Raw genomic sequence first — 12,956 nt, 5'->3', positions numbered from 1 at the left:
TTGACACAGAAGACACAAGATGTGAGATTTATACTGATTTATCTTCAAGTCTTCTACTGAGCCCATGCACTAAATTTGTATTTCATATACTGTATTTTTCAGTTCTAAAATTTCCATTTGATTCTTTTATATGGTTTCTATTTTTCAGAGGACTGTCCATTCTTTCAAGAATATTCACTTTTATTTCATGAAGCATGGATATAATAGTTGCTTTAAAGTCTTTTTCTGACAAATCCATCATCTGGGTTGGCATTTTTTTGTTGTATTTTCCCTTAAAAAATTGTCAGATTCTCCCATTTCCTTCTATGTCAAGTAATTCTGGATTATATCCTAGATGTTCTGATATTAGTTATGAAACTCTAGATTCCAATAACATCTTCTGGAGAATTTGATTTTTGATTTAAGTTTAGACTACAAGCTTATATTGTCTTCTGTGAGTGATAGCTCCAATATCAGTTCAGTTTTCAAAGCCTTTACTATGTTATTTCGGTTTATCCTCTGCATGCATCACTGAGGGGCAAGTCTGAGATATTAACAGTGATTTATATCGTAGTTCAGTTCTCTAAGTCTTTGATGTGTTTCTTTGGGTCTGTTCCATGCATGTGTAACTCATGAGTGAGGTGGGACCTTTGTGGGTTCATACTCACAATCAGGAAATCTCCTGTCACATCAGCTCTCCCCTTTCTGAGATTTCCCCAGCGTGCTCCAGTTTGCAGGGCCCTCTTTCCCAATTCCTCTGGCCAGAGAAATCGTTTTTCCTCAGGGTTTTAAGTCCTTTTGCCACCAGGATAATGCAACTTTACAGGTAGAGATCATCTTATGGCAGGCTTGAGAGAGAAAAAGAAAAAATAGGGGACCCCCTTTCCTTGTCCTCTGGCTAGAAATAGGGGTTTCCCTTGGAGTTTTTGCTAATTGCTACACCCACTGTGCAGTTCCATAATACAGCCTACCATTTGGTCAAAGCTGGGTCATGGAAAGAAAGAAAAAAAGGTAAACTCACCATTATACAGACTATTCTTCAAGTTATGACTTCCTTTCTCAATCCACCTGCTATTATTAAATTTTAGTTTTCAGATAGTTGCTTTTTATATTCTATTGAGAGTTTTTAGTTCTAATCAGTCAGAGAAATAGGCTTACTCCATTTAGTTCTAATCAGTCAGAGAAATAGGCTTACACACACAAAAGTAAAAAAGAATACTATAATTATTAACCCATCTATCCGTCACCCATTTCCAACAATTATCAAATCATGATCAATCTTATTCTATCTGTTCTGACCCTTCCCCATGCCTTCCCATCCTCCTTTGTATTATTAGAAGCAAATCCAAAACACTGTATGATTTCATCTGTAAATACTCCACTATGAATCTATAAATTACAAGGACTATTTAAAAACATAACCACAATCTCATTATCATACATTAAAAAGATGTGTAAGACCTCTACACACAAAACAACAAAACCGATTTCTAAGAGAAATTTTAAAAGACCTAAATATATAAAGGCATATACCACAGTAAATGTATTGAAAGTGTCAATACTGAAAGATGTCCATTGTAGTCAAATTGATCTATAGATTCAATATTAAGCTAGTTGAGAATAATATTAAATAATATTTAACTTGCTTAATATTAAGCAGGGAATTTATTATTTATTTATATAGGAAGCTGACAGGCTGAGTATAAAATTTTTATTGAAATTCAAAGAACCAAGGCAATTCTGAAGAATGAAGTCAGAGGATTTACAGCTACAATAATTAAGGAACTATGGCACTGGCACACCAACAACTAGACCAATGGAACAGAATAGAGTCCAAAAATAGACCCACAAATAAACAGTTATCTGAATCACAACAAAGGCACTACTGCGTTACAGTAGAGAAAGGATAGTCTTTTCAATAACTAATGCTTAACCTTAATGGATTTCCACATGGAAAATAAAATGAACCATGAATCCTACCACATACCATGCATAAACCTAAATGTAAAAGTTTAAACAACCAAGTTTACTTAAGAAAATAAACGAGAATATCTTCTTGGCTTTGGGATAGGCAAACATTTCTTATAACACAAAAAGCACTAATCACAAAAGAACAGTTCGATAAAACTGAATTTATTAAAATTAAGAAATTATCTTAAGACATACTATTAAAAGAGTGAATAAGCAGGGAAGATATCTTCAATACCCAATCCAACAAAAAACATCCTAGCATCCTAGAAATAGTTAAAGAACTCCTACAAATCCATAAGACAACCCAATAAAAAAAAAATGGGCAAACGACATGAATAGGCATTTCTCCAAAGAGGACATCCAAATGGTCAATGGCATATAAACACATGTGCTAACCTTTTAAAGTTATCATGGAATTATGAACTAAAATTACAGTAAATTTTCACTACAAAAATAGCAAAAGAGCTAATATTGAAAACACTAATGAAAATCAAGTATTAGTGAGGATGTAGAGCAACAAGAACTCTTGTACACTGTTGGTGAGAGTGTAAACTGATTCAACCACTTTGGAAAACTATGAGCATCTACTAAACCTAAACAGCCAAATACCCTGACCCAGCAATTTCACTCCCAGAAATTTACTCACAGAAATGCATACATATGTACATCAAAAGACATGCTCAAGAATGTTCACAGCAGCACTGTTCATAATAGCCACAAGCTGACGATGCTCCAAATGTTCATCAACAGCAGAATGGATAAATAAACTGTGGTATATAGATATTATTTATTATAAAGCAATGAAAAAGGGTGAACTATCACTACATGAATCAACCTGGATGACTCACATAAAGAAGATGTTGATTAAAAAATGATAGACAACAGAAGGTCAAAAATAGACAGAACTAATGAATAGTGAATGAAGTCAGAATAATAGTTACCTCCGGAGTATGTGATGACTGTTAGGGGGCATGAAGGAGGCTCCTGGGTTCATGAAAATGTTCTATATCTTGATCTTGATATTGGTTAAACAAGCGTTGACTTCATAAAATTTCATCAAAATGACACTCAGGATTGATGGACTTTATAATAAGCATGTTTTAATTCAATAGGAAAAGTTAAAAAAAAAAAGTTAGCAATACTCTATCAGTGCCTTGATTTTTAAATTTTTACTATTTGTAGTTACTTTACTTGGTCAAATTGAAGTCTAGTAGAACCAGGTTTCTGCATCAGTCTGTCTCTTACTTGGGTACTAAAAGTCATATTTACTTCCTTTTTCAGTATAATTACTGAAGAACTGTTTTGATGGGTGGATCCTTCCCATATTATGAGGGCAACAGGAAGTCTAGCTTGAAGTTAGACCTATCCAAAATTTATAAACTAAAAAATTGTCAGATGGCATTTTTTTCTTAATGTAAATATAATTGATCAATTTTACTGTATTAAGTTCCAGATCACTAGTTCCTACAGTTTGTATTTGGCAAAAAGAGGTAAGAAAACTTGAGGGTTCTGAAGCTTAGCTTCTAAGCTCAGTTTTAGCTAGAAGTGAAAACAGCAAATCAAGACAAGGTGTTAGCATAAGGTTGTGAAAATGAAATAAATCATTAAGTGAAAAGTGCTTACAATATAATGCCTGGCACAAACGCTCAAAAAATGTCTGCAATTACTAATACTATTTTGAGAAACACTATAATAGATACTTATTCTTGAATTTCCTTCAAAATATAATAAATTTGAGATGATAAAACCAGACCCACTTTTAAAAACAAACAAAGCATATTTATGGAGCTAAGGGAATATGGTAGATTTTTAATGAAACTAGCTGAAGTGAACATTATATTAAAGTAAACTACAGGATAGATGAAAACTTAACAGATTATACCTAAGTTTTTTTAAAGTTCTAAATTATACTAATTGATATTTCACTATGATCTTATGATTAAAATAACTGATGAGATAATCATCAAGAATACTATTAATACAAAGACCTTCTCTTTGCCAAGCAGATTTTACATTTCAAAGCTTTTTTCATTTTATCTCCACATTACTATAAAACAACTAAACCTATTTTATAAAGTACTTGTCATAAACTTATTAAATAATCACAGAACAGAGCATCTGCATTGATGACCATATAGTTAATCATAAACCACTCAACAAAAAAGTACTGTTCAATAACAGTACCACCATGTGAACAGAGGATGTGTAAAAGCACTTTGAAAAAAATACAAGGACTATAAGTATATTTTTAATGGAAGTAAATGATAATCTAAAAGTAACAGTATTTGGACATAATTTCCAGGTTTTTTGGTAACTGCTAAAGACATTTCTTTACACTTTTACTTGGAAATAATTTCAAACTTCCAAAAAACTATATGAATATTTAAAAGAACTCCTATGTATACTTACTCCAGATTCACCAATTGTTAACATTTGCATCATTTTCTTTAAAATATAAACGTTTTCTAAACTGAGAGTAAGTTGTATAAATCACGACCTTTTAGCTCTAAATACTTAAATGTATACTTCCTAAGAACAAGGACATTCTCTTAAATAACCATAGTATAGTTACTAACCTCAGAAAACTTAATAATTACACAATATTTTAATATAATGTCTATTTTCCAATTTTCTTAACTGACCAAATAAAGTACTTTAGGGCTTTCTTCCTCCTCCAGTACAGGATCCAGTCCAGAGTCATATATTGCATTTAGCTGTCACATCTCCCTAGACTCCTTAAATCTGGTATAATTTTCCTCAGCTAAATACCTTTTAAACTATCTTATCTTTACAAGGTATACTGCAAGGTAGTATTTTAAAAATTGGTTTCTTAAGCAAACTATATAGGGAAGTTTCATTAAAAAAAAAGAGGTTCAGTGGAAGAGTTGGGGAAAATTTCAGAAGACTTAGATGAGAATATATGTCTTCCTATCCAAGAGTGGCTTTTAGTATATATACATTTTAAAGCTTTATAATGAGAACGGTTCTAGGTTTCTTTAAGATTGGTAATTCTTGGATTAGTAGTTTATCTGGGCTCTTAAGATTTCAAAAATTAACAATAAACAATCAACTTAGACAAATAAGTCTGGCCAAATAATCTGGCCAATGATTTGACGGCTATCTTAAAGAATGAATCCAGAGAAAATAACTGTTTTCATCAAAATTCTCTTTTACAGTTAACAAAAAACACCCAATCGCAATAAGCAAAACTTCGAAGAAACTGGAATTATTGTGATCATGCACAGATATAATAGTTATTGGAGCTATAATAGATCTTGTTCACTCTATGTGCCAGGCCTACAGGGGATCCACTGTTTAAAAAACAGGCATGGTACCTACCCTTAGAAAACTTATAATTTAGTAAATCCAAGATTCCTGCTTTCAGACAGGAAAGGTATTATTTTTCCCTATTTGGAAATGAAGCAATTAGGATTTAGAGTGGTAAATGTGTCCAAAGTCACAAAACTATTAAGTGTTCTAGAGGGCCAAGAAAGGGAGATACTAAAATCGTGGTCTTTTATCTAATATAGGACTTAACCTGTGTCAGACTACAAAAGAGCTCCTTAAGAATACCCTCCAAGCCTATCCACTGATTCCAAAAGGGACTGTGTACCTTCATCCTCAATGTACTGAGTTCCATTGAGTCAGTCACCAACTAGTTTCCAAATATTAGACTAGTACTTTCACTTAAAAAATAAAAATAACAAGTAATCCCTGCACATCAGGAAAAAACAGAGACTGCACATAAGGTATACACAATCTGTTAAATGCTTAAGATATTATAGTAATGTCAAAACCAGGTAAAAACTAAGAGTACTATACTAATTTTCTTTCTACAAATTCCCATATACATTCATTTTAGAAGAAAAGTAATAGAAGAATGATTTCTCTTGATTTATTTCCTATTTTAAAACAACAACATGGTCAGTTTAATTAGAATAGGGGTTACACTTTGCAGGACAGAAAAAAGTATAAATGAGTCACTAAGACTTGGTACTGACAATCACGTCCCGCTATTTTCCGCCTACTCATCTCTTAAACCTTAGAACTCAATCTATAAATACTTCTCCAACCACGTCCTAGGTCCAACCATGACCTAGAGCACAGGTCAGGTACCTTATTCAGTAAAGGGTCACATGGTAAATATTTTTGGCTTTCTAGGCCCTAAGGTCTCTGATGCAACTACTTAACTCCACTACAATAGCTTGAAAATAGCTATACACAATATGTAAAAAATAAGAGTGGCTGTGTTCCAATAAAGCTTTATTTATAGATGCTGATTTTGAATTTCACATAATTTTCACATGTCACAAAATAGTATTCTTTTGAGTTTTTCTATGACCCGTGAACTAAGAATAGTGTGTATATTTTTAAATGGTTGTAAATATTTTTGGCTTTCTAGGCCCTAAGGTCTCTGACGCAACTACTTAACTCCACTACAATAGCTTGAAAATAGCTATACACAATATGTAAAAAATAAGAGTGGCTGTGTTCCAATAAAGCTTTATTTATAGATGCTGATTTTGAATTTCACATAATTTTCACATGTCACAAAATAGTATTCTTTTGAGATTTTTCCCCCAACCATTTAAAAATATACACACTATTCTTAGTTCACGGGTCATAGAAAAACGGGCAGTAGGCTGGATTTGGTAGTGCGCAGACCCCTGATGGAGAGACTTGCTTGTAAGGTGGAGCTGCAGTAGGTGACTGGCCCTTCTCTACCTCATTCAACTGATTATCTTTAAAGCTAAAATCTGACAGGAAATAAACAATTCCTATTCTACTTTCAGTCACTTGAAAATCATCTTCCTTTATCTCAGAAAAAAAACAAGTATAATTCTTACTTCTGTGCAGTAACTTTGAAAAACTTCATGAGTTGCTGAAAAGAAAATACTTTACATCTGGATATCAATTGTCTTACCAATGAATATCTTTTCACTCCTCATAAGAATGAAAATTCTAAAGATAAACAAAAGCTATCGAGGAAGGTAGGAGATCATGCCCTAAATCTTTTTATAATACTTGGTCCCATGCTCCTTGCCAGGAGATTCCAAACCTCACCGTACTTGTTAATTATGCAAAAAAGGAAGAAAAAAGGTGGCATACCTCTGAGCTCAAAATGAAGACTGAAGGTATCTAGTGAAACTCACCAAGTTCTAAAGATTCATCTAAGAGGAATGTAGAATTTTCCAAAGGCATCTGACATTGTGACAGAATCAGCTTCTACGTTTCGGCAGCTTTACAAGAAAAAAACAAAACAAAAATTCTGTAAAACAAGGGCAGCTGTAGAAATAATGTTAACCAAATTCTAAGTAACAATATCTCCAACATTTTTTTCCCATCCATCTATACATCATTAATGTGGCCTCCTATGTGCCAGGAATTGGGGATGCAGCAAAGAACATGTCAGATTCCATCAACCCCTCTGGGAGCTCAGCATGTAAGGCAACTCCAAATGGGAAGAAAGGCTTTAAGAATCACGATGGTGTAAAAGGAAAGCATGGCAGAGATACAAACCAGTCTGGTGGGAACTGGTTAGGAAAGGCCTTCTAAGGGAGAGGCATTTAATGCAAGCATGAGCAGGATCTGGCAAAATAAAGCAAAGGGGGAGGGAAGAGAAAGAATATGTTTCATCCAAAGGGAAGAGCATGTTCAAAGGGCCAGATGTAGGAGAGAATATGGCATTTTGTGGAAGTAAAAGAAGCCCAGTGTAGCTGCTCACAGTAAGAAAAGGGATGAGAAGATCATTCTCTGAGATGAGATGGGCAAGGGAGGAAAGTGAGAGGTGAAGCAACTTGCCCTGAGTCACAGAGGCCTAAAAGGCAGAGTTCATTTTAAACCCTCATCACCTGACTGCAACATATCACCCATTCTGAAGCTCTTCCCAGCCCCCTGCTCTCAAAGGTCTGAGAGGAGGACCCTTGGGAAAGAACCTGAGGCAAAGTCCCTGTGGAGGATGATCCTTTCAGGGGGCTTCGGCAAGGACCTGAGTGGAAGACTGCCCTGTGCCAATAGCCAGCTTCCTTATGGATAGATAAACTGATAACTTACCATCAGGGGCCCTCCTGCAGAATGATGGGGAAGAAGTCAGTCTCAGCACCATTCTCAATTACCAATTAATAGTTACCAAGCACTTGAGTATATATGAAGCCTTGTTTTAAATGCTTTACATGTATTAACTAATTCAATCCTCACAACATCCTTACAAGGTAGGGGCTTTTATTACCCTATATTTCCAATATGATTTTATGAAACAGTCCAATCATGGCCATTAATTTTTATTAACAATTAAAATATAAATGATCAGAAATGTTAACAATACTTCTTACCACAATATTAAAAGAATTTTAATTACCATTCTACCAGAAAGGTACTATTTTAAATATCAATTAACAAAAAAAGACTTTACAACATTAATTTGGTTATTTCTTTTTTAACTAGCAGTTCTATTAAGGAAAGAGTTGGGAAAATTCTGTTCCTTGCTCATTCATTCACTCACTAGGATAGGTTCTACATATCCAATGGTGAGGAAAACACACTAGATTTCTGCCCTCATGGAGTTTTAGTCACGGAAATATAATGAAGATTGATACCCCCTGGCAATTATATTTTTGAGACATAGCCTAAGTTTTTCAAATGAATGAAGAACCAACAACCACACAAAATCTGAGGCAACAGAATAAAATCAAAACCTCAGCAGGGAGTGGATTGTGAATAAAAAATATTCATGTTAAAGGAGGAAGAGGGAGAATAAAAAAACTGCTCCACTGAGGAGCATATGCAAGAAGAAGGGAAAAGAATCCTTGCTCAAAGAGAGCACAGAGAAGTAGCAGTACTCACGGCAGAATGATGAAGGTCCTTAAGGAATTAAAACAGTTGTGAAAATAAAAAATAGATGAATATTATACAGCAAAAGATTCAAAACTATAATCTAGTGATGAAAAATTAATCCAGCAGTCTTCACACTGAGGACGAGATGGTTTTAAGAGAATCAATTTCCAGATTCTTAATTTCCGTAGTTACCAACCAGTTAGTTGAATTAATAACAAGGTCAGACACCATGCTAGTTTCTCCTTTCCTACACTCTACTTTATAATCTTCCTTCTTCCAGTTTGTAAGAGAAGGATATATATCTCACACATCTAACGTCTCACTACAATGTATTTCCCTGAGTTGCAGAAACATCCAAAACACCAATCAAAGGAATAATTTGATATACTGATATCAGGGGAGTATCCCTTAATGGAGGCACCATATATCCAAGGTGATCTTGTCTCTCTCTGTCCCAAACACTTCTGTTAAGGACAATACCTGACATTAAAAGCTCACCTGAGACAGAATCCAATGACAACAGTGACAATAAATATTGAAGATAGCTACATCTTAGTTCCTCCAGGCAAAAGGCTCATGGCCAGACTCCTTACATAATTTATCTAGAATTATTTAGAATTCAAGATCTGTACTTTCATTATTCTCTGAGAAATGAGAAAGAAATTAGTACATTCTATCAATCAACTGTGTGTCTGTAACCTGAAGATATTTTGCATGATTTCAAGGAGCTGAAAACAGCCCTTAGTTATGTCAAATCAATGTCATATCTTCAAGTAAAAGTAACATACACCAAAGTTAAGGTTTTATACTTTCTTGAACATTTATTGAGAAACATTTTTATTAACTTTTGTCAAAAAATTACTGGATACAGTAAATCTATATATCTATGTATTTGTTAACCTGGACAAGTCTTCATGCTGTCCCATATCCATTTTCTGCTCAGCGTTTCATTCCTACATGGACTTATTAGATATAGATTAATTTAACAGGAATATACTATAAATTCTACTATAAATGATAGGCCTAACAAAAATTATCAATAAATCATTTGTAAATCTCACAATTACTAATGACCCAATAGCTTTCCTTTTTACTATTAATTTCCACTGAAATCAGTCTCATTCTAACGTAAATAATATTCATCCATGGGTACATAATTCCATGAAAAGAGCAGTCCCCTGTGAAGAGATGCCTTTACGTTTATAATCATTTAATAAATGAAATCAATAATATATTTATGTCGTACTCAGTAATTATAATTTAGAAGAAAATTTTTTCTTTAACACTTAGAACACTATGGTCACAGCTAATAAACATTTTAAATGTCAATTCATATTCATATTTTTGATGCCTAGAAGCATTTTTCAGGTGCTGAGAGAACTGCCAACCCAGAATCCCATATACAGACAAAATATCCTTTAGGAAAGAGGGAAATTAAAACATCTGCAGATGAAGGAAAACTAAGAGATTTGTCACCAGGAGACCTACCCTAAAAGAATGGCTATAGGAAATTCTTCAAACAAAAAGGAAATGATAAAAGAAGGAACACTAGAAAATCAGGAAGAATGGAGACAGAATATGGGTAAACACAACAGACTTCTCTTCTCTTCTTAAGTCTCCTATATCATTTTTGATAGTCTAAGCAAAAATAACACCATGTGATACGGTTCTAAATGTATATAGAGAAAATATAAAAGGCAATTATATTAGAAATGAGAGGTTGAGTACAGGGACTTGACAATCAGTAGACTGTAAAGAGTTATGTATACATAACATAATACTTAAAGCAACCACAAAAAAAGCTCTTCAAAGAGATATAACCAAAACATTATAGACAAATCAAGATGGAGTCCCACAAATGTTCAACTAACCCACAGGCTTCTTTCTCCCTCTCCAGATACTACCATAAAAGGAGTTGAGTTAAAGCACAGATACTCTGTTCCCAAGGCAGGACAGGTGTTGCTGAAGTTTGAGGACACTATGAGTCACAAGCTCTAGGAACAGAATTTTCAAAGCACTTATAATATCAGCTTTGACATTACTCTCATACATTGCTGGGGGGGAATACAGATTGGTACAAACTTATAGAAAACAAAATACCAATATCCTAACACAATTACAAATGTTCTTACTCTTTGGCCAAGCAATATAGTGGGTTATAACCAGCATTTTTAAAATGAAACTGGAGAGGAAAAAGAAAAATTCAGAGTACAAGACGCCTAGTAATGATAAGGGTGCTTCCCAAAGCTGTTGTTTTAGATATGTGTTTATGAGCGCGTATGTGTGTACTGGGTCACAACATAAAATATATTTCTTACTATAGGTCGTGGTCAAAGAAGTCTAGAAGCCATTGTTTCAGCTCGAAAAGGCAGTCTGAGGCAAAAGGACAAGTTGACAGTTTGGGAAGGAAGAGTTCAATGCCAGAGTGAAGAAGTGAAAGGGAAGCAAGGCATATAAAGAGACAAAGCAAACACAAGCTAGTACATTACCAAGCTACAAAGAGCCACAAGAAAACACAGCCTATTTGGGGTGAATGCAGGGGAGAAGAGGAAGGGAGGGTATTTATCCAACCAGTGCCAAAAAAGAGACAGAAGAGATGGAGCAAAGTTTGTCCCACAGGGTGTTAGCTCCTAAAAGGAATTCTAAATATTTCTTGTTTTCCTCAATGACACTATTTTCTTCACTTACTTTTTAAAGTAAATTTAAAATTATATATGTGGTTTACATTTGTGATTCACATTATATGCCTACTAAACAATGCTGGTTTGGACCTGGAGTACTATTTTTCCCTTTGTATTCATTTACTGACTTGTTAAAGAGATGTGAAACATCTCTTTAACATCTGTCATTTTTTTCCTCTTTGTCATTATGGACTGAAATGAAAAAATCTGAAGTCTCAACTGCATTCAATGAAAACTAAAAGCAGCCTACAAAAATAGGGTCTCCAGGCTTCTTTTATAACTTCTTGAAATATGATGCAATAACTGCAATACAAAAAAATTAAAATAAAAACTAAAAAAACCATGATGCAACAGTGACAATATTTTTCCACATTCTATCACCTTTCTACGTGATTCCATCATTCTTGTATTTTCATATCATCTTTTTAGGAGAGATGGAAACAACTGATGAGTCATGATGAAATAAACCTTAGCATGATGAAACAGCACAATGCTTAAAGGCAAACAAAGACATGAAAGATAGGATAAGTTTCATTCGATTTAAAAGCAGTAAGTTTTGCTTTTGTTCTTTGGAAGACCTCGAAGAAAGAAAAACAATCATGAATTACTAGTCCCTAAAGATAGTTAGAAATGTTACAAATATATATATATATATATATATATAACTAAATAAATCCAATGGACACTGATGGTACACTAAGGGTTAATCAAAAATTATTAAGTAAAAGGGAACTAATAAAGCATTTTTCTTGCCTGTCCTGTCAAACTGTATTTCAAGGTAGCCAAAGAGACCTAATTAGTGAGGGCTAGTCCTCCAAAGAATTTCAGCTAATAAGAACAAAAGAAATGACATAAATAGATGGGCAACATCATCGATGGATTTTAAAACCATTAGCAGAGGGGCCAGGCTGGTGGCACAGCAGTTAAGTTTGCACGTTCCGCTTCAGCGGCCCAGGGTTTGCCAGTTCAGATCCCAGGTGCAGACATGGCACTGCTTGGCAAGCCATGCTGTAATAGACATCCTACATATAAAGTGGAGGAAGATGGGCACGGATGTTAGCTCAGAGCCAGTCTTCCTCAGCAAAAAGAGGAGGCTTGGTGGCAGATGTTAGCTCAGAGCTAATCTTCCTCAAATAAAAATAAATAAATAAAATAAAACCATTAGGAGAAAAAGCGATAGTAAATTTCACAATGGGTCATACTGTCACCAACTGAATACAGTGATCAATCTTAGCATCTCCAAAAGTGAGACAACCAGATATTATGTACCTTCTGATATAATGAAATACGTGGTACATAGTACTACTTATAAAATATTCTTGTTAAAAAAGAATCAAACTGGAATCGATCAAACCTTTAGATCATACACTCTTAACAGGAGCAATGTCACACCCAAGGAGTGAAAAGATCTTAAACAGGAGGAAGTAATCAGACAAATCCACAATGTCAAACATTCTATAGAACAAGTGACCCAGTTCCTTCAATATGGAG

At 34.2% G+C, this 12,956-nt stretch overlaps 1 protein-coding gene across 50 annotated transcripts in view; it reads right to left on the bottom strand.

Annotated features, from left to right (window-relative positions):
• Positions 1-12,956, bottom strand: part of CLOCK (clock circadian regulator) — a 124,047-nt gene that overhangs the window by 89,708 nt on the left and 21,383 nt on the right. For 17 of the 50 annotated variants that reach the window (XM_005608763.4, XM_070261681.1, XM_005608762.4 and 14 more), the window contains 2 exon segments: positions 7,060-7,190; positions 2,892-3,032 (listed from right to left, as the gene is read on the bottom strand). The exons of 9 other annotated variants lie outside the window; for them this stretch is intronic. The gene's annotated coding sequence lies outside the window, so the exon portion shown is untranslated. 50 annotated transcript variants of the gene reach the window in all.

The sequence above is a fragment of the Equus caballus genome, chromosome 3 (genome assembly GCF_041296265.1).
Source record: "Equus caballus isolate H_3958 breed thoroughbred chromosome 3, TB-T2T, whole genome shotgun sequence".
Taxonomy (NCBI): domain Eukaryota; kingdom Metazoa; phylum Chordata; class Mammalia; order Perissodactyla; family Equidae; genus Equus; species Equus caballus.
Note: the sequence above shows the minus strand (reverse complement) of the source record. Positions and strands in the feature narration are given on the sequence as shown.